The sequence below is a fragment of the Vidua chalybeata genome, chromosome 1 (genome assembly GCF_026979565.1).
Source record: "Vidua chalybeata isolate OUT-0048 chromosome 1, bVidCha1 merged haplotype, whole genome shotgun sequence".
NCBI classification, from domain to species: Eukaryota; Metazoa; Chordata; class Aves; order Passeriformes; family Viduidae; genus Vidua; species Vidua chalybeata.
Genome location: NC_071530.1, coordinates 18,372,428 through 18,395,520, shown reverse-complemented (window position 1 = coordinate 18,395,520; position 23,093 = coordinate 18,372,428). Strand labels below are relative to the sequence as shown.

Here is a 23,093-nt window from a genome sequence, read left to right as displayed (position 1 = left end):
CCAAAGACACAAGTGGATTTTTAATGTTTACAGTGAAACATTTAAGATTCTTGGAAAAGAATGAAGAATGAAATGACAGGAAAATACCACATGAAAAAGACCCAAGGAAATGACATTAGAAAGAGGGAACCTCTTTTCAGCTGGTGTAAATCATCACATCTCTAAAGCCAAAGGAGCTACATGAATTCACACCAGCTAAAGAACTCAGACAGAAGTTGAGGTTGAAATACATTAAAGAATAAATTTTAGGCTTGGCTCCTATGCCATCACATATGGAACATCACATAAAGGAGCAGTTTGACAAAAATACTGCTAAATGGGATTTATGTGCATGTGAAAACAGCATTTTAAAGTGCTTCCTGAATCCTCTATTATTTACATGGCTCCCAGTCCCAGGAACTTTAATCAAGTTCAATAATTTCTAGCCATTGCAGCAGGCAAAAACCTTCCAATGAACCCATTGCAAGGAAAAGGCTATCACTGTAGCTCCATTGGTTGAAACAGCAGGAATTTTGCTCACTGTGAAGCTTTTCTTTGCTCATATGAACAGTAGCCCCAGAATGAGGACTGCGCCATCCAGAATGAGGAACAACAGGACAACAGACAAGGTCAAACCAGGTCTGTGTTTGTGAGCTTTCTGCCTGCCTTCCCAGCCTTTCTTCAAATAAATTAATCCATTTCAACTTTCAATAAAGAGCAAACAGTCCTTAGCCCTCTGCTAGATAAGTGCACAGAGGACATGGGCAGTTCTTCTCTCTCACTGCTCATGGCAGCTCCTCTCTTCCCTTGGGCTGCAGTACCTGCATCCTTTTGGTGTGCACTGTCTGCAACTCTCTCTCTACCTCCAGCCTCCCTTTCCAGAGGTGGGGCAGGGATCACTGGTTTTATGATGCCCCTGCAGTTAGCAGCAGTAATCCCTTCTATAAAATTGTTTCCTCACTGAGGACTTGCACAGGAACAGCAGTCTTAGACTACTTCTCCACACACGGAAGGGAGTTCAAACACTCCTAGATCCCATCGACAGGGCAAATCTGTGGGGGTGCATTTAACCCCTTAATTCTGAGGTTGTGCTGAAGTTGAGCAAAGAAGTGAAGATCCACTGAGCCACAGAAAGTGGCCAAGAGTGCATCTCATACCCAGCAGTGGAGGTGGTGCCAAAGGGAGCCCTCAAGTCTGTCAGCCACTCCTGTAACATTCCTACATTTATCCAGTTACAATCATACTCACAATGCATAAGCATCCCTGTGGCAGCCAGGGTGTTACACTCTCCCTGAAGTAAATAGAAATCTCACCGCAGTGCAGGAGTTTTCCTCAGCAACACACCTTTCCCTAGGAGACTGTCCTGATGCCTGTCTCCCCTGGGAAAGGAGCACAGACTAGGCTGCAGGTCCTGCACACACCAAGGAGGCTCCTTCCTGACCACAGATAGGTGCTTCACTTCTGGAGAGAGTCACATTTCAGATGGAGCCCTGTCTCTTGCACCCCCAGTTAGTGAATGTAGGTGGCTTGCAGACCATGAGTTACTATAAATACCACTTGGAGGATTTGCCTCTCCTCATGCACTGTATACAGTGTCCAGACAGCTAACCTGTAGGTCTGATTTCTCTGGAGTTTTAAATTTGCACAGGAAAACACCATCATTTCCCAATTTCATAGTACTACACTTTGCAGCTTTAATGTTCTTTTAATGGAGTTTGTAGGTGCAATACATAAGTACAAACATATTCAGCATATGGTAATAAACTGCTTAGTAAATATAAATACACTAGCTCTCACCAAACTGAAACTTTTTCATTTACTGTTAATTGACTACAAGGATTTGTAAATGCTGAAAACAAAACTTTGGCATCAATAATTAATAAAATACAGCAACAACATACTAATCATCTGACGGGATCAAGTAGCTAGTTTTTAGATCATAAGATATAAGATCAAGTGTAGAACTGATGATGTTCATTTCTCTCTAATTAATGCCTAAACCAACATTCAAACAACATAGAAGATCTGGGTTAGGAAAGCTGTTATTGCCATTCATTTTCTTTGCTTGTTATTTTGAGGAAAGACCCATTATGTGAGTGAAAAGCAATTGTTCTCATGGCCCTGACCCCTGTCAAGATGGAGACAGGTGTAAGGCAGACTTCAAAAGGAAAAGACCAGGAATGTCTCTAGCAGAGCCAGTCAGGAGAAGCAGTGTAAGGCTGCTGGCTACCTGCAAGCAAGAGCAGGGAGTTTTCCATTGCTTGCCCTCCCACAGGGAATGCATGGTCATTTCATGGCACCAATGCCTCCAAAGCAGGTAGAAATGTAACTCAGGAGTAACTGAGGCCCTAGACATGATGCCTCCTCCTTCCCTTACCTTCCCACTTGCTTAGGGAGAGCAGGGGAAAATTCTTTCAGAACAGGAATGGAAAAAGACCATTTGCTGCCAAACCTGGGCTACCTCCAGCACATGATCCAGCATGGGAGAGGAAGCAGTGGGAGCAGTGGGCAGGGTCCTCTGAGTGCTGCTCACAGGTACCAGCTGGCATCAGACCCCAGGGCCTTTAAGATGCTGCCACATCCTGTGCCTGTTCAACTCCCCACCCAGTGATTACTGAGCAGTAATCAAATCAAACCTCACCCCTCACATCTGCACGTACAACAAGCGGTGCCGCTGCAATGTCTTCCCTGCTCTGTTGTGCCCACATGTCCCCTCTCTATATTCTTGTATATTTGCCAGCTTTCTGGAGGAGGTTCTCTTTTTTTTATACAGAAACAGTAGCTCTCGATTTCCAGCCACTAGGGCCTCAGTGCTGCTGCAGTAGAATCATTATAGGAACAGAACAGATTATAGCAGTCATTATAGGAATAGAAAACATCATGCTTGGAAGATGAAAAAGAAGCTGAGAAAAAATGCATCATAGTCTTAAATCTAAAATAGTTAATAAGAAAAATTAAGAGAAGCAGAATGTAGTTTGTTGCATATTTGGATGGCCAGTACTTGGAATGCTTACTTCAAGTAGCCCTCTCTTGCAGAATTTTGTATACATATACATATATGTATATATTGCAGCAGTTTTTCATCTAACTGTTGAAATACCGTAATGATCACATGTTTCACTTTAAATAGAAACTCCTACTGAAAAAAGATCTGGTAGGTAATTTTCTTTCACATCTGTGATGGGAGATGTATTATGCATTTGAAGTTTGAGCCAGCGTTTTCTCTTGCCTTTTTTTTTTTTTTTTTTCTCTCTGAAGAGCCAACAAGAAAGAATGCTTCATTTTACTGCTCTGCAGTTTTGAAAAATGAAATGGGTTGGACCATGATGAAAAGCTGAATAGTTTGATCTGTCTGTGCTTTGGCTAGGTTTTGCTACAGCATGAGGAATTCAGATTTCCCCACAAACAGTGTTCTAATGATAGGGTACCACAGCCTAGCCCCAGTGGCAGGGGAGATCTACTGCTCTTACTCACTCTGACATGTTTAGTCCAAGTTTTAATTCTTTCAGGAATAAGACTAGAAACTATGCAAGTCTGCATGTCTGCCCCATGGCACCATCTTTATGTTGATTTCATTGTGTTGGATGTACATATGTTACATCACACCACAGGGGTGGGGGCTGGACAGGATCAACACCTTTTTTTGGCTGCCTCCATTTTATGCTATGTTTGTTTAGCCTGCAAGTTCAGGCCATGTTCAGAGGAACAGTGCATAACATCCATCAAATTTGGGTTTATTGATCAACTATTTCAATTTGCAATGAATACAATAAAGGATGTCATCCATATGTTCAAGCAGCAAAGGAAAAATTCTGTGAAAAAGACACATCAGCAGTTATAGCATATACAGAAGGAATTTCCTTCCTTCTTTTCTGCAACTTCCAAAGTCTTTATTAAAGTGTTTGGGCCCCATTCTTCACCCATGGACATTGGTAAAACCTCATGAATATCAGTGGAAGTCAGGTTAATTTAAACTGGCCCAGAATCTGGAAGTGAGAAATGGCTTCTTTTTATGCCCCAAAAACTATAGATAATAATTTAATAAAACACTAGACTAAAAAAATCCCCCTATATGGAATACTTATTTGTTGTTTGTTACATTACTTATTATGTTGCAAGACATAATATTTGTTACATTACTTATTATGTCCAACTAAAATACCCCAAATATATGTTTTATGAATATTTTCTGTCTTGCTTTTATGACATCTTATTCTCAAACTATTAATGTGCTTGTTTTAATCAATAGGTAGTGTGATAACACTGACACAAGAGATTGCAGCACATGGCAAAGGAATTCTGCTGCTTTACAGTGATGTTTCTTTGTCTTTAAATGTTCAAGAAAAAAGCCAACAGTGATAAAAAATTGCATTTACATCGCTGTATTTAGGTTTATATTCCTATTCATAAACAATGGGGACTTGGTATCTTGAAACAGTAACATACTTTATAATGCAATCCTAATACTTTATTTTGAGTTACTACATAAAAACATTATAGATCATCCAACAGTATGAGAAAATGTCACTGTATTCATTTAAAATAGCTATCTGTGAAATGTGTGTTGCCGTATTTTGCTTGGGGCAATATATTTCCATGCTTTATGAAATTATTAATTCTCATTAAATTCTAATGATCCCATCTGAAAAGAGCAGAACTAATTAACTGCTCCATTAAAGTTATTACTTACTCCTGATGAGGCCTGTAAATGTTTCTACTTTGTTAGGCCGGTGAAAGTTTTCTGAACCACAGCGCCTGGCCTTACAAGGAAAATTCCCCATTATTCCATAACAGTAAAATTACCAGGTCCTAACAACACCCATGTAACCTCTAAGATTGAAGTCTTACACTCTGAAACAAATATTTTCCTCCTTTCACAAATAAAAGAAAATGAAGCCCATGCTGGCAGGAAGGATCTGCAGAACCTGCATCAGACAGGTGATGTCTACTTGGAGCCAGCACCTATACAGAGAGTAGTTGTTTAAATATCTTTAAGGATTTGGAGTGCAGTGGCTCTGTACCTCTGCTGTCACTTGTAAAACCAAAATGACTTTGCTATCTCTCCAGAAGGCTGTGAAAAATGATGACACCCATGAGGTTCTCACATGCTGTGTCTGCTGAGGCTTCATCCCTGCCCCACGGACAGATGGCAGAGCCACGAGCAGCAGCAGAGCCTGGAGAGCAGCACTGTCCCCCCAGTTTGCACACTGAGCTGGAGTGCTCAGCATAAACTGATAATTTTGAGAGGATACAGGGTCATCTTCAAAAATGGGATCTGCTTGAAGACCGTAATAACTGCAAGAGGTGAGTTCCCAACATGGACTAAGGACAAGTAAAAGAGCTTCAGCAGTCTCAGCACTGCCAGGTCAAGATCACAGAACCTCAGTGAGAGGTCACCAGTGGAAATGAAGGAAGAAAAGCATTGATCAGAGCTGACAGGAAAAGCTTGCTGACTGAAGCAGCAAACAAACTGCGACAGTTGCTTTCACAACCACATAGTGTACAAACATCCATATGTGAGGAAGATTTTAAATACACACATGTAAAAATCTCCCATGAAAAGGCTGTATGCTGATCTGACCACAGAATTAAAACAGATCCTTTTATTGCTACTGCAACTCTGACTGAGAGCTACTCCAGACAAGTATCAAATACTTTAATCCATCAGATAATAATTAAAATAGAGATATATTGGTTAAAGAATTTGAAAAATTATTACTTTGGCAATCTATTACATTATTTACATACAATGAATAAATTATGTTTTAAATTATTTGCTCAGCTTCATTATTAAGCCATTTTTCAAAGGTTGATTTTTTGGGGGGATTTTGTTGGGGTTTTTTCAGAGTTTACTCTTTTCTAGATAAAGGCTGAATTTTTTAGGAAAATTAAATAGTTCTTAATAATGCTCCTCAGATAGGAAACACAAAATTTATTTTACATTCAACTCCCATCACGCCCCAAGAAACTCCTCAGTTTGCAAGGCTTCTGCCACAAAACCAATTTTTATAATGGCCACTGATAATTTGGAAATGATCAGAAGTTAGATTTGCAACCTAAATTGACAAATACACACTGTATTTTGACTCTCTCTATGCCAGTCTCTGCTATTTAGGCACTGAGGTTTGGCTGAGAGTTTTGGATGCTTCTCTGCAGTAAACAAATACAATCTGAAATATGGAGCGCTCTGGAAATACTTTTTCCTCTATGTCACCCCTTTCAGTCACAATAACAGAATGATCAATTCTTATAATTAGCCCTTGTTCCAGCCTTTTGAAAAATGTTTTGCCAAACATTTGCAGTTGCAACTTTTGACAGCACAAGCTTTCTTTAAACCCCTCCCCCTTCCCTGCTTTTTCATGGCCTCCATGTGCACTGGCCATCCCCAGGAAGGGAGCTGATTCACCATTTGGGACAATCCCAAGAGGTTGGTGATCAACTGCACTTTGTTCAGGGATGGTCCACACCGAAGTCAGTAATGCTAGTAATGCTGTTTTGGGCCCCAAGGCAACTGGGCAAGGAAGTGTTTCTAAGCTCTGGAAATTCCAAATGATTTGAGTTTTCTCAGCAGCAGAAGCAGCAATAGGACCTAAAACACTCTCACACTCTCAGGCTGGACTCCTCTGAGCAAGCAAACCCCACGCACAGCCCCAGGCTCAGCTGCTTCCTGGGAGAGGCTGCATCATTCCTTGGGGCACCTGGCTCCATCACCCATGGCAGCCTGGCGTTCCCACCACCCACATTCTCCCTGGAGAGCTGTGCCACTTGCCGAGAGCTTCCAAAATAGCAACTTCCCAGCCCATAAGCTTTTGAAAACATTTGCAACCAATTTTACAGTTAATTAAACCCAGATTTGCTCTATTCAGTCATTTGTTCTATAACTTCTAAATCTTTTTTGGTTTAAAGTTTAGAAGTTTTTTTTAAGTCATGTGCAAGCTTTTGCTGTAAATAGGTTAATTGCACCTCTGATCTTCCTCCAGCATCTGCCAGTAAAGACAAACAGTTTTCAAACATCCAGGGCCTAACATGGATCACAGCATTTCAAGGTGGGACCAGTCCCATGGCGCTGCCAGCAGAGAATCCCATGCCAAGTCATACAGCTAGTAAATAGTATGGCATCAATTCCTCAAAAATTTCCATAGCAAGAGTTTTAGGAAAAGATCCAAATACGCCATCAGTAAATTTCACAGAGTAGGTATATAAAGCCTTTGCAGTTGCCATGTATTTCAAGAGGTCTTTCTCTCACATGTGGTTGCAGTCCACAGAATCAAAGCTTACACGAACTAGACATGCCACAAATTTTGAAACTCTCCTCTTTCCTCTGCTCAGAACAAATGTAGGAAAATTGTATGATGCAAAATCACTCACTTTTTCTCAACAAGACAAAAAAATCATTATTCATGTTTTTCTTTTAAAATCAATATTTTTACCAAGAAAGAAAAGTAAGTTGTTGCAAGAAAGACTGTCTGGCTTGAGTTTAAAGGCAGGCTTCTCCTAACTGGCAAACAGTTTCCTCAGCAATGTGCCTTTCTCTAGTTCCAAAGCAGAATCTCTTATGACTCTTACCTTGGGTATGTAAATGAGGAAATGCCAGTTAAGCTCCTGCTCACCAGAGACCAATTATTGATTTTCTTCCTCTCTTTATTCAATGAATAGAATGGACAAGATTTTAAAATATTTTAAAAGCCTTTTGGGGGAAAAAAACCAAACTATTTAAAAACATCTGCAGTGAATTGTAAATATTAACCAAAAAAAAAAGTCTTGCCTCCATTTCTGGTGAGTGCTATAATTTTTTTTTTTTGAGAAATGCGTGATCCGTATTCACTGAATAAGATCACAAAATCAACCCTGTGCCTTGAAGAGCAACTGGAATCACAGACATCCTTGGCAGCTGTACTTAGCCCTAGCCCTGGACAAAGGAATTCATCCTACAGAATCTGAGGTAACCAAGTGCACAACATACTGGTATGACCCAGAGACAAGCAACAAGTGCTATGGGAGCTATAGGCTGTATTTTCTACCTTTGTAGAAAGTAATGACTGGTTTACTTAAAATGAGAACTTGAATCCTTCCTAGATCAGCCTGGAAGGTATGAGCTGATGTCCAGTAAAAGCAAAAATCATCCTGTGAACCCAGATTAATTGTCGTCTTGGTTTTGAAAGCTAGTAATTTATTTATTCCTACAAGCAAAGCCCATTTGTACATTAGAATTATCTCAGTACCTTAGACAAACTTTCAGAAAAGCTTTCCTATGTAGCAGCCAGTAAAACGAACTGTTGGAAGTTTCATTTCTGACATTAAAAAAACCCAAAACCTTCTGGTGTCTAGTACCTTCAAATTGATATTAGATATTATTATAATTCTTTTTTAAAAATCACTGTGCAATTCGTTAAAACAATGATATTGGTGCCACTTACCATCATCTCCTGCTGCTGGTAGAAGACTACAGGGAGGGAGCACAGATGCCAGTGAGAGTCTGACTCAAGGCCAGAGCACCAGCCCTGCAATCCTGCCTGTAACAACAAGCAGGGTGAGATTTCCCAGACCACATCCAAGCACAGGGATGGGAGAGCACTTGTCAGTCATTACCCACATTGGAGACAACACCTACTCTCTGAAAACACTGCCGCATTCTAGTCCTTTTCTTTTTTAAATTGCACATCCTCACAACCATTTGATTTTTAGACAGTTGTCTTTATTTTGCAAAGAACACCCTGTGTATTTTAGGCAAACCTGCACCACACTCGAATAGACCAGCAGTATGAGTCAGATACTGTTCTGTCAATCTGTGTAAGGACGAGCCATTCCCTCAGTACTTGGACTCAGGATCCTTGTGGGTCAGCACAATTCAGAATATTCTGTGAGTGTGTGTGTGTGAGCAGCTTATGTAAAATGTGCATGATATACAAAATGCGCATCAATCAAAAATACCACCACAATCTTGATATAAATCAAGATCCACAACTCAAAATCCAAAGCTCTAGTTTAAATAAATTGGAGTTCTGTATAAGGATTAAGGTCACAAATTCTTCTTCTCATTTGAGGAAGTGTGTACAGGGCTAGAAGTAAGAGAGTCATACAGAGGGGTGTTGAACCTTAGTTAACAAAAACAAAAACAAACAAATAAAAAACCAACCAAACAAAACCAGGAAACCTGCAGATTCTGTATCCAGAATAAATATATTATACCACTCTCATAAATATTCACTTTTTGAACCCATTCCAAAATTCACCAGAACTCATGCCAGTTTTTTTCTCCAGTTGCTTTCTGCATCAGTGAGACTCCTGACCTCACACACGGCCACTTTCCTCTTTGACATTTTGACATCATCATTTAAAGGCTGTTGTTATCGTGGCAGGTTCTTTACAGCTGGAACAAAGAAACAGTATGGTTTTACTTCTTGGGAAGAACATTTACTGAACTTCCTGCAATCAGTCTACTCCTAATCCGTGGAAACCAATGGCTCATGTTCTGAGGAAGTCAAAGGATTTGTGGCTAGTTACTGTACCAATCAGAAGGAAAAAGCATAGAGAACTTGTTGCTGAAATTGTCAGTGGTTGCAATTAAAGGTGAATTAAAGGAGGAACACAGATCAAGAATCACCAAAGAATGGAGTATCAGGTAAAAGAAGAGGTAAGACATACCTTTTTTTAAAGAGACAAGTATTCATATTGCCTTCAAGCTGCTGACCAAGATTCCTCTTTACAATGGATTATATATTCCTGTAACCTGTTTTAATTCCTGCTTAATGAATAAGAATTCTACTAGTTTTCAAAGACTAGTTTGAATTCTACTAGTTTTCAAAGACTAGTTTGTCTTTCTCCTCTATTTTGAATTCTCTTTTTAATCAATGAAAAACCTATTACATTTTGAAAAATAACTAACAGTTTTATGGGGCATACTGCATGAAGTACTGTTTCTTGTTAATTCAGACTATTTTTTTCAGTTTCATTGTTTTTGAAATATTAACAATTTCTATCAATCAGAGATGTGCAGAATTCAAGTTGCCAAACTAATTTTAAATAATTTATTTTAAACCAAATCAATTTACATTTCTATAAACATGATTTCCCAGGAAAACCTGATGAAATGAGATTTTCTCCAAAGGATTGCCTGCAGTCACTCTGGCTCATTCAGGCACATTTTCCTCCTTAATAAGTTTAAGGTACTATGGCCTAATTTTAATTTAACCAAACACATGCTTGCTAAAATTAACATTGAGAGTTGTCATCAAAGCTTCAAAATTAATTTTTTAAATAGCATTGTAATTTTAAATTTCAAAGTTATGTTTAAAAGCACAAGAAATCCAAACTGTAGACAGAAGCAAAACTGTATTTATTCATTAATATGTTGTTACTGACAAAAATGGGTAACATAATTATATGATTGTATTTTAAGGTTATCTTTTAGCAGCATCCCTGCCCTTCCTGTGTCTGGAAAAATGTATCAGTAATTTATGTTGACATTAGTAGTTAAAACATTTCATGGGATTGTTAATTTTTAAATTTCATCGTACTGTTTTCAGACACCCTGATAACACCCCCCCCAAAAAAAAAAACCCAACAAAAATCTAGAGAAAATGACTGCTTATTCTATTGCTCTTCAGTATGTTTAACAACCACATTTCTGGGCGCTGTCATATAGCCAGACATACAGGAGCTATGAAATACACTTACAATTTATTGCCCATAATTAATTACACTCACAATCCTTTACAAGGAAAAAATTGTACCAATAAAATGGAGACCTTATAAAAAGAACTGCATATTACTTTGAAATGACAGGCTTCTCTAGCAGTTTCACTACTGCTTTTTGGCTAAAATCATTCTTGTTCAAATGGTGAATTGTCCACCTGGGCCTGGCCCAGCTCTCTCAAGAGCTCTGACTCCAGACTGGCAGCAAAAGCTGCATTCTTCAGCAGCAAAGTTAGCAACACCCAGGATTCTATAGCAAGTCTTGGTATAGCATGGTCTTGTGATATTTTTTTTTTTTAAATCTTCACATCTTGGAATTAAGAGATTACATGAAAAATTCAGCTTTCTTTTAACAAAACTAATTTTCAATTTCACTGGAGAATAAATTGAAAAATCTTTTTGTAAAAACTTGGGGATGTGAAAGGCAAATAAAGCCAAGGGGTTTTTATACAGTAGAGACTTTCTAGGCTGGCATGTTGGGTTTATGTTCTATTTCATATTTTTAATGCTCAAGATTGACAACATTAATAACGAGGTTTTATATCAGATGTTAAACACTGCAGAAGAGCAGCCACAGGTTAGAAGAGCTGAGTTCCTCCTGCATCGCTATTAATAACAAAATCCATTGCTTATAGAAATAACTGGGAGGGGATTAAGCATAGTAAGGGCTTTGTTTTGGTGTACTTGTTCAGAGGAAAGCAAAATCGTAGTTAGTATCAACCCACTTACTTGAGGAAGTGAACTGGGACAACAGAAATCTCCCAAACCAGGGAATGTGTTCCCCAAATGATTTTTTAAAATTTAGTTATAATTTATTTTAAAATGCGATTCCTGGCTTTTTTACTGCAAATCCGGGGCAATCTCAAGCCCCTTACTGTTGTCCTTTTGAGTCTGTAAACAGGCAGAATTAAACAACAGCATTACTAAGTGCGACTTACTCCATTCATCTTAATGGACTGTTAATTATGACCACTTAAATGCCCACAGTGTTAACCCTGTCACCGCTGGCTGCATTTCACCCAAAAAGGCAGTTTATATGTGTTGATTTATACACAAACAAGTAAATGTAAAACGCTCCATCAATGCACTTTTAAGTGAAATAAACGATTAATAAAGTTATGAATACGGATTAAGAAGCCAGTTGAAAAATCTAAGAATTGTATTCTGAAGTTTATTCCTTTCAAAGATTACAACAAGGTGCTGTTTTCAGTGTCAACACTGCTGGCTAATTGTTTGAGGGTTGAAGGGTTTCAAATAGGATGGTGTTGGGTTTGTTGTGAATTTTCATGTAATGAATTTTCAAGGGCTGGTAAGGTGTAGTTAACTGATTGACTTTGCACATCCTAAGTGATACAGCAATATGTAATGTCAGGATATAATAAGGCTAGCTGACTTTTCTTTAATTTCAGAAATCTTTATAGAGCTATATAAAATATGAAATATTTCTTTTTAAAAGCCAGGAAAATCTTGGGGAAAAAAAGTAATAGGTTTTATAAATTGCTGCCTATAAAGCTGATGGAATTAATAGTTATGACAAATGGAATAAATTTTTTGGGCACAAATATATATGCATTTGGAGGGGGCACAAAAATCACAGTGGTTTAGAAGAATTCAACAGAACAATATTTGGAGTACAGTCATGACAGGAATTGTATTTTTAATATTGTATGTACTGCAAAAAATAATAATTACCAAAGCCTTAGGTTTCATTGTCTCCCTAGTTCTCCACTGGCATCCCTGGCTATTTGAGGAAAATCTGAGCACCAAAAGGAACCACGTCCATTTCTTCTGTCACACCATAGGTTTTTCAGTCATTCCTTCCATCAAATCCTATGGTTGCTCCGGGCTTGCAGAAGTCCCAGAAACTGGGTGTAAGTGGTAAGCTGGTTAGCATGGGGAAAAGCAAGAGCTCACAACATTCATAGCATACAAACCCCTTGTAAATATTTTCTCAGTCTGCACTGGCAGTTACAACCACCACCACTGCACCGCCGCTGGCCGCCCATGCAATGGAGATTTTTGCAGCATAACCATCGTTTCCAGAGTCCACGGAACAGCCAATGTGCCACTTCCACAACAATTAGAAAACAACAGATCCACCAAGCAAAGCAGCTCTGAAACCAGAAACCATAATCCAAAACCCTGAGAACCCAACAACAATTTGTGCTCAAGCATGCGGTCTGTTTTCCCCATTAAGCACTTTGGGGTATCAATTTTTTTTTTTTTTTTTTTTAATAAGAAGTAGTTGTAAATGAGCAGTCAGGCCCATGTGGTCAGCACATAACACTGGCAAGAACAGCAGTACAACAGGACGTGGGCCGATGCTTTGGGTCTACCGGCACTGCCGAGACCCCCCTGATAGTTACCATAGAGATAGCAGGAGCCACAAAGAGCTTCGATCGCATTACTGGCTGGGAGGGGGTCAATTTGTATGCGCGAGCCCTGCTGGGATTGAAAGAATGCAGAGGAGGACAGGAAAGATAATAGAGAGAAAAATAAGTGAAGGGAGAATACAAGAAATGAGAAAAATGAAAGAAAGAAAGGAAAAGGGGGCAGGGGGAGATGGGAAAGCGACCAAAGGGAATGAGGGTTCTCAGAAGAAAACAATCCAGCAAAAAGACCAAGGGAAAATGGAGAGAGAAGGAGAGAAAACATGAGTGAGAAAATTCATCTTGTGCAGACAGCACTCGTGTTGCTGCCTGACAGGAACTGCTGCTCCAGAGGAGCTAAGCCAGTAGTGTGGCCAGCTGAAGGAGCAGCAGGAATAGAGGGATGGATGGATGGATGGATGGATGGATGGATGGATGGATGGATGGATGGATGGATGCTGCACCTGACCCACACCAGAAAAACTGCTCCAAACACAGAGCAGAGGAAGGAGACTGAATCGGAGAGGAGAGGAGAGGAGAGGAGAGGAGAGGAGAGGAGAGGAGAGGAGAGGAGAGGAGAGGATGGCTTGTGTCTATATGCCCACATGCAAACATTCTGAAGCTACTGCCAACTGCACCAGCACCACAAAAGCAAACAAGTTTGTTTCTTTCTTCTTTGTGCTCCTCAATGAAGGGCATTGAGGGCTCAGGGTAGGACAGCTTTTGCCTCCGAAAGCTGTGACTGCCTAGTCTGCTGGGGTTGGAGCTTCAGCAAATGCTCTGGGGTCCCCGTGAGGACCACAGCAACTTCCACATTCCCAGCTGCCTCCTGCAGACAACACCTAAATCCCTGGTCCAGAAAGTCTGAGAAGAACAGTTTGAATCATTAACAAAATCAGCAGAGTCTCCCAAACACCAAATTTGGGAAAAAATCTCTTAGGGATGACAGTGACCATTGCAGTAAGTGGACTGTGTTGTTGCAAAAATCTGTTGTTCCTCTGCAGGTTAGTAATGTCACAGGCAAATTTGTTTGTCTGCAAGAGGAACCTTAGCAAAGTCAGAGATAGAGATTTAATACATGACCAGTAATAGTTAAAGAAAAACGTCTTATTTGGTGGCATGTTCCTCAGCCCTGTACCTCACAGAAAGTAAGGGTAACAAAAAATGTCTTGTTTTGGTGGCCTCATTGATGCCATCCTGCTGCAGCAACTCACCTTGCAGTTCCCAGGACACTTCACAGCCTCATGATGGTACTCAGCTGGGATTTTAGTTTGCTGCCAGAGGAACTGGCAGCCTCTGGGGCTCCCAGAGGTTGGCAGGGCAGCAGACTGCTGCAGGGTACTGCAGCCCCATGGCTGAGAGACAGGAGAATGTTTCCTGGGGAGAATGACCATCTGCTGAGTTTTTCTAAAATACATCTTTTTTCTCTTAGCAGCAGCACCACAGTATTCCTCATCTTGAGGGCCATCCTATTCAGCTCTGTGAGAACAAGACAACATCTCCTACATTTTCTCACAGAGAAACAGATTTAAATATGTTCAGTGAAAATTTAGCATGGATTTCAGAGACAACCCCCAACTGTCAATAGCATCAATTGGCCCAGCTGTATCATGTGCTCAGTATACACAGACCAGCCTAGAAGTGAATGTGAAGGTGTTGTTTTTCTTTTTAATGAGCCAATACTGAGTTTGTATCATTCCACTTTTCAAACCAGCTGCCAAACTGACCATAAAGTAGATTTCTCCTTTGCATATTAACACCAATGTCAAGTTGCCCCTAAGATCAACAGCATTGCCTTTGAGTTAAAAGCACACAGCTGTCTGAGTAACAGTAAAATTACTGAAGTATGTAAAAGCCTCTGGAAATGCTGGAAAGCAGCTTTTCCATATATAACAGTGTCACCATTTAAGTCAAATACATTCTGATTTTAGCTTAAAAGGCCCTCCAAAGCAACACAAACTAAATTGAAAACACTTTCCATTCAGAGGAATATGCTCTTTACATAAAGCTGCAAAGTAAAGCAAGAAAATGGCATGTATAAAACTGCAAAGTGCCTTTGTAGGAAAACCTGAATAGTTTTATGCACAAGTTTCCGAATTGTCCTATGCATTAGAGCCACTATCTTTTTGAATGTGATTTATAACACAGAATCATTTTTAAAAGAGATGGTGTCAGTCCAGCCACAGATATACTCAAAGATTGCAAAGTCTTTTTTCAGCTCTTCCCTTATCACCTCCACACATGTAGGGAGAGGATCCTCCAGTAAGCCCCAATAGTTTCCAGCCAAGCCCAGCCCAGCCTCAACAGCCTCAGGCTGCTGAAGTCATTAAGATTTTTATGAACATCTACTAGCCAGATGAGTCCTCATTTCCAAATCCCTTACAAATTTTTCCACCACAAGAATACTTTCCAAAAGCTGGGTAATAGGCCCCAAACAGTTCTTTCAGTACTAATGTGAACTGGAAACTAAAAAATCATCCTGCAATGGTAATTCGTACAAGTCTCTTAAATCTTGAAAATGAGGCTATTCATTTTCTAATAATAAATCTTTACTACAGATAATCTTATCTTCCACAATAAACTCCTAATTATTACCTTTCCAGCCAGCATATCTGGGATTTTAAAAGTATGTGACAGCAGTAAAAGCAAGTGCTGGATTTTAGGACTGAAAAAAAGGGAATAGTTAGGTTAGGTATAAGAAGATCCTTGTTTTTCAAGATCTGGACAACATGATATAACAGAACAAGTTACAAGCTGGGAGTGAACTACTCATATGAGAGAAGTCAAGGACAGCCACGGCCCCACCAGCTGTGGGGAAACTACACCTTCAGTTTGTCCAGACTGTGCTGCCCAAAGGAAAGCAAAAGAGGAAGGTCCTTCCTTTTTTTTTTCATTTTAAGTTAGACCCGGTCAAACCCAGAATCCATTGCTAAATATTAAGGGAAAACGAACAAAACATTTTTGCAAATATTTGTCTAAACTGAAAACTTTGCACATCATTAATTACAAGTTTTATCTCTCATTTATACTGGAAGTACTTCAGGGCTGGCAGACCCGTGAGGCCCCGGAATACTGAGCACAGTGTGTGTCATGGCACAGACCTTTTCTGTATCACTTTCACTCTGCCGAGGCTAAGCAAATTATGCATGGCATCTGCAAGGCTAATTTTTGAGTTTCAGAATATTTATGTCACCCAAGAAAGAAAATCAGATAAAGTATGTCCTCATGTTAAACTGAAGATCTTAATTTTGAGTAGTAACCACTTATCACTGCCTATTTTCAATTGAACCATAGAAGAGGAAATATTTAAAGACATGATCTGAAGAACACATCTCTCTTACAAAACCAGAAATGCTTGCAGAGAATCTGTGAAGTGAAAAGGAGACCAAAATTGTCACTCTAATCCTGCCATTTTACTTCCCTGCTTTACAATAATCTTTTAAACAGTACAAGAAATTTAGCAACACCAACTTTTAAGCAGAATATTTACAAACAACTCTCAGCTTGTTAAACCAATTATTCCTTATCAATATATGCACTACTCTAGCAAGCACTTAAGAGTTGCTTGCAGAGCCTGATATGCCAATGACACAAGAAGAAAATAATATAACCAGAATATCCTGTCCATTTGGAATAAAATATAAAATCACCAGTCCCTTGGCCTCAGTTATTTGTAAATTCCCAGATATTCATTGATCTTCTGGAAGGTGTCGATAGAAGTACTCCCACACCTCTCCCTGTCTATTTAACTATGAAGGCGCAATTTAGCTCTCAGGTTTTTCCAGCAAAGCTATGATGATGACAAAAGAACATGCTACTTAACAGAAAAAAATAATCTAAGCCTATCTTATATAACAATGCTTTAAGTACATTAGGTCAAATGAACTTCATGGATCAAAGTCATATTCTTTACAGGAAAAATATTATACTGGCATTTCTCTTCCTGTGAATGCATTTCTTTGTGGCAAAATATATATTTTGAGTAATCATAAAATAGTTTTAAAGGTCAGTTATATTTTATTGATTTATGATTTAGAAATAAATTTATTTCTTCTATTTATTTCTACAACATTTCTCTGTTCTTCATATCTGTGGGACAAAATACAGTGTTATATCTCCTCGGTCCTTCTTCACACCCTGTTTCCTCCCTGGAACCCTACATGCCTTTCACACATAAATCGGATTTCCATGACATTTAAATGCAGTTCCTTAAGCTTTCAGCAAATGTAACACAGCTTTCCTTTCTGGGCCCTACAGCAGTCCCCAGTATTACTCAATCTGGTTGTAATCTTCATGTATCTTAGATAATATTAAAAATTTGAGCTGAGTGTCACCTTCATTTTCAGAAAAAGACTTGCCCATTAAAAAGTCAGTGTCTGTTTTTCTAGGTTATTGTTTCTAGACTAGGCTTTTTTTTTTTTCTCACAAGCACAAGTTTGTAATTTTAGCCTTTGATGGAGCTTGTAATTTGCATTTTAGCAATTTTGCTCACTCTGCTTTTCACAAATGCTGTTCTTTAGAGATTCCTGTGTGCTACAATTATAGAAAAATAACTAGGAAGATGCTTGGTTTCATAGTGCCTTTGATTCAAATAGTCTCAAGAAATGCTGTACCAACATCAGGATGTGTAGGGAAGAGGTGCTAGATATATTTTTATGTATCAATCCATGGGGGAAAGTATGGAACTGAGAAATTAAAGCAAAAATGTTCAGATACAGAAAGTAAGCTGTACCAAGATGCTGAAATAAACAGGTTCTGCATATGCAGTATCTCAGAATTTCCTTGAAAAGTTAAAACCTTGAATAAGAACAGCACAGTTCTCGATAGGAACATTATCCTTAGCAATTAGGATTAGAACTGCTGCCCAAATTGACTTTATAGAAACCAATAAGTGAATAAAATCAAGCAGTTCTGTCTCAAAATCCTATTCTTTAATCTTCAGACAATGGTCTCCAGCCATCCCTGCATAATGTTTTTTTAGCTGTCTTTGGGTTTTTTGGGTTTATTTTAAAGTGTGTTGTTTCTGCTCTGCTTATCTTCGAAGGAATAGGTCCACAGTAAGCAAACAGCAACGAGAAAAGAAATAAATAAATAATCCCGGGGAAGGAGCCTTTCTGAGCCTGTGTAGCTGAACCAGTGACTTATTGTCTCTGCTCTCACCACACCCCCCACTTCAGTCGGTTGTTCCTCTGTAAAGAAAAACCAAAAAAAAAAAAAACAAAAACAAAAAAAAAAAAAAACCCAGAAAACAAAAAAAAAAAAAAAAAAAAAAATTTAAATTTGTGAAGGCCTACCATATTAACAGCCTTGCAATTTTTAGGGAGAAAAAACCCAACAACAACAAAAAAAAAACTATGGAAAAGCTATTTGTTATATGAAAACAAAAAGAATCTAAAATCAGCATGTTGTATTTGTTTTCACCATCAGTTTGAGGTGGGGGGAAAAGAAAGAAAAAATAAAGACAGCTGTTAACCCATTTTAGTAGAAGTGGAAAAAATCCTGGGGACTTCTTAAGCCTAATTTCAGCCTAGAGTGATTTTTATGGCCAAACAATGAATCCTTAAAATAATTGGTTCATATCATGAATACACAAACAAACTCTGAACCGAGGCCTTGATTCAATTTCCAGGGTAATTTGTAGGAATACCTCCTCTGATTTTGGTGGTGGTAACAATGTACAATATCATAAAAAATAAAAAAATCTTTATCGATGTGTTCTGGCTGAACACAGAGCAATTGTTACTATGTGTTGCATGAGCTCTGAGAGTGTTTTTGCAGCATTACATGTGACTTATGTCGATGAAAACAAATCGATATAAATCGTGGGTAAAAAAAGCACCATCACTTAGAGAGGTACTAAATTTCCAGACCACAGTATTCAGATTATGATTATTTATTGCCATTGCAGGCAGATGAAAGGCTGTGGCGTTCCTTCCAGTTTCCCTGCTCCGTGCCAGCTGAATTCTGCGAGAGGGATGGTGTTAGAAATGGAAGGCTACAGTAATGTTAACTATGCTGTTTCCCTCCAACATCCATTTTGTTCCAAAGAAACACTTGCCAGAGATTAAAATATTCAAGATGGCTGTTTTCTGCACCCTTTCTGCGAGCTGTACAGTTTTTCATCTTTCCAATACTCCGGGTCCCCGTCTTTATTGAGACCATGAATATTTTATTCCCCATCTTATCTGCCTCCCAAGTCATTAAATATTGGCCAAAGTTCAAAGGGAGTTGCTTCACCACGGCCTCGCTCCCAGCCCGGACACCGCGCAGCCCTCTGGCCGCCGCTCCAGCTGGACGCCGCTCCCGCACCGCCGCTCGCCGCCGAGGATGCGCCCCCGCACCGCGACACCCCCGCCCGAGCCCCCGCCCGGCCGGGCCCCGCTCGCCCCCGCCGCCGGGAGGCAGGGCCGGGGCAGCGCCCGGAGCGCGGCGGCTCCGCGGGGGCGGCGGGGCCCGCGCCCCGCACCTGGACTTCCGCGCGGGCCCGGTCCCCTCCCGGGCGGCGGCCGAGCAGCTGCGGGGCGGGGCGGCCGCGGGGGCCGGGGGCCGGCGGGACCGCTGCCGCCGGCGGCTGCGGGGGGGTCCCGGCTCCGCGCGGCCCCGCCCGCTGGCAGGAGGCAGCGGGAAGCCCCGGCGAGGGGCGGGGGCGGCGCGGATCCCCCCGGCTCCCACGCAAAGCCCACCTCTCCCTTGGGGCTTCCTGTGGCGGGGGAAGAATATTCTTTTGTCCCCGCGTGTCCCCGTGTTTGTGAGTGTCCCGAGCAGCGGCGGGGTCGGCTCGGGCCGGGGGCTCCAGCAGTGCGGGCAGCCGTGTCCTCCCCATCTCCCGGGGCTCCGCCGGACGCGGCGGGGAGGGGACCGGGACCTGCACCCGCAGGGGACCCCGGCTCTCCGAGTCCTCCATCCCGCAGCGCCCGGGCACGGGCGGCCGGCGGCGGCTTCTTCTCCGCCAATTGCGGAGCCCCCGGGCGCTGCACGAGGCGGGGGACCGCGGCAGAGCTGTCCCCTCTGTCCCCCGCTCGAGCCACCGGCTGCCCCCAGCCCCGCGTCCCCGTCCCATCGCCGCGCGAACAAAGAGCCGCGGCGCGTTGCGGGTTGCTGGGGTTTATCCAGGCGCTGGTGATGCCAGATTGAGATAATCGGCGGTCCGCGGGTTCTGGGTTCTCCCGACCGTCTCGACGGCGAGTCTTCTCCAGCTGCCTTAGAAATTGCTTGGAATATCGGTTGGGAACACTTACTCTGGAATTTATCTCGGTGTTAGTTAAGAGGTCACTTTGAATATGTCAAGCCTTTTCCTAAAAGCATCAGACGGTGCAGTCCCCCATTACATTTAGAACAGCGTTTATCCTAGACTGCATATAGATAAATGGATTAAGGGAAGAACCGGCTGGTTTGTCTGGGTACATTACACAGCTACGAGAAGCTTTTTGCATGTCTAAGAACTGAAAGCTCCACTGACCTCTGAAAAAAAATTTTACTTCATACAAAGAAAGCTTCGATTCCCTGTCTAGTCCCAAAAATGTATCAGGTTTCCCGTTCTCCACAACCTTAATTGTAATTAGTTAGTGAGCAGATGGGATGAGGCACTTCCCATGCACGAGCTTTCCACTTCTACAAAATGAGTTTGTCAAGCACTGCCCAAACGTCGCTTTGTATTACCGAGCCCATGATGAGCTTCATCCTGTACACGTGTCGCAGGATCGCGGTGTGGATGCTCGCACCCCGCACCTATTTTAACAGGTTTGACGATGTACGCTTGCACAGCGACGTGTAGCAACTGGAATGAGCCTTAACAAACCCCGTGGTCAGCAATAACCACCCCTATAAAACGCATCTGTGACTTGCTAAGGAGAGCAAGACTTGCTTTATGAGAGCAGAAACGCCTGTCCTTCCCCGTGAACTATCAGCTAATTTTAGTTTCTAAATTGTTACTGGTTTTGCAGACACTGCTGCTTCACACTGACATGATCAATTTTTTCTTGGTGGTGGCTCCTGTAAGCTCTTGATGCCTGCCTGCTAGCGCGGCGGTCCAAGCACTGGCAAATGCAGATTTTTAGATCTCATCCTCTGCGAGGCTTTGCTGGCTGCAGTGGATGCAGTGCTACCGGGCTGAATACATCCTGCACTGCAAACAGCGTAGAAATATCGAGGAGGGAATTTACCTGAACCACTTCAGTTAAAATAAAATCCCCCCCCAACAGCAGGAAATATTTACGGTTTAAGCGTGGCTAACGCTGATAGGGGGGGTCCTGCAGAGAGCTACAAGAGAGCTACACCTCCCCTGATGCTCAGCACACGGCTGCCAGTTTTTCAAAATGTTTTACCGAAATGAAAAATATGTGGATGATAGGAAAAAAAAAAAAAAAAGCCAAGAACACCACCACATCAACGACTTAAGGTTTACGACTTTCAAAAGATTTTTCGGTGTTTCTAAATACATGTCTTTTCTCTGCTATCTTGGCTAGCGAGGGCCGTATCTTGTCATCGATGGTAAATCAATGGCACAGCCTGACCTTTAAGAGGGTTGTTGTATCCCTTATTCAAACCAGGCGGGTTGAACAGAAAGATCTGTGAAATACAGCTTCGCTGGGGAAGGGGCATTTTTAATACGGATCCTGTTTTCTGTAAACTGTAAATAGATCCTCTCAGAGCTGGCAGAGGTCGGGCTGGAAGGCAGCCGGATTTCACGCGACCAGAGCGCTCGCTGGAATCGGCTCTCGGGCTCGGATACGGCGAAGGTGCCAACTTCTAATTGACACGTTTAGGCGAAGCTCCCAGAGTAATTGCTTTTAACATTCATTTATGCAAAGCGGCTTCGCGCGGGCAGGGCGAGCCCGGAGCGGCCGCGCCGCCTGCCAGCAGGGAACGGGCCTGGAACACGTCCCACCCCGGGCGGGGAGGGACCCGCAGGGCACCGCGGTGTCCCGGTCCTGCCCGCCGGGCCCCGGGACGCGGCGGGAGCTCCGCAGGCGGCTCTGCCGCCAGGCTCCCGTGCCCCCGCCTCTCTTCACCCGGCTGCGCGGGCTCCCTCCGCCGCGGAGAGACGCGGCTGCCGGTCTGCGCGTTAACACCGCGCCGCGGAGCGCCGGCCGCAGTCGCACTTGGCAGAGATCACAATAATCCTCTCGCAAGCGGTGCTCGTCCCCGAGTCTCGGCTCCCAGCCGGGCTGTCCGCCGGCGATCTCTCGAGTGCTGGAGCACGGTGAGCGCCTCCCGGAGCAAATTCCAATCGCCCGGCAGCATCGCTCGTTATCCCGGAGCAGCTCGAAGACCGTATTTTCCTTCGCACCTCCCGCCGCGGGAGGAGGGGGTGCAGAAACTCCCGGGCACTCGGGTCCCCGCCAGCCTCAGGACAGAGCCGCCGCTGCAGCCGACGGCGCTCGGGGGCCACTCACAGCACCCGCACACCGGCAGAAGCAGGTCTCGGGTGTCCCGCAACCCTCGCCCGGGAGCGGCGGGGCACGGCCGAGTGGCCCCGCAGGAGCTGGGGCGCCGTGGGCAGGGCAGCCGCTCTGCGGCCGGCTCAAGGCTCAGTGCTCGGGGCGGGCCCCGCTGCAGCTGGGGCCGCCGCGCTGCGCTCCCCGCCGGGGGCCCCCCTGCCCGGCAACACGCGGCGCCTGCAGGGCCGCCGGCGCTAATCTCACATCCTCCCCCGGCGCACACGCACAAAACGACGGCCGGCGGCGGGGGCGGCGCCGGGCCCAAAAGAGGAAACGCGTCCCTGGGTGGGCTCGAACCACCAACCTTTCGGTTAACAGCCGAACGCGCTAACCGATTGCGCCACAGAGACTCCGCTGTCAATCCCTCTACCCTGCTGCTCAAGTAGTGTGACACCGCCCCCATCGTGTCCCTGCTCCTTTCTCGCTCCTGCTCCGGCCACCGGCGGCCACTGCGGACCCACCGAGCCCGGGAACCTAAACCCGAAAACAGCGTATTTTCTTCCCCTACCCAATGAGAAACCCTCATTCTCAAAGCCGTTATTGGCAGCAGTGGTCTTTATTTCACGGAATAAATTAGTGAATCAGACTTAAAACTGCTTCTTCTCGGACG

The 23,093-nt window shown here is 42.8% G+C and overlaps 1 non-coding gene across 1 annotated transcript; it reads right to left on the bottom strand.

Annotated features, from left to right (window-relative positions):
- Positions 1 to 22,759: 22,759 nt before the first annotated feature.
- On the bottom strand, positions 22,760 to 22,833 carry TRNAN-GUU (transfer RNA asparagine (anticodon GUU)). Its single transcript has one exon. It is a non-coding gene; the product is annotated as a tRNA-Asn (tRNA).
- Between the last annotated feature and the right edge of the window lie 260 nt (positions 22,834 to 23,093).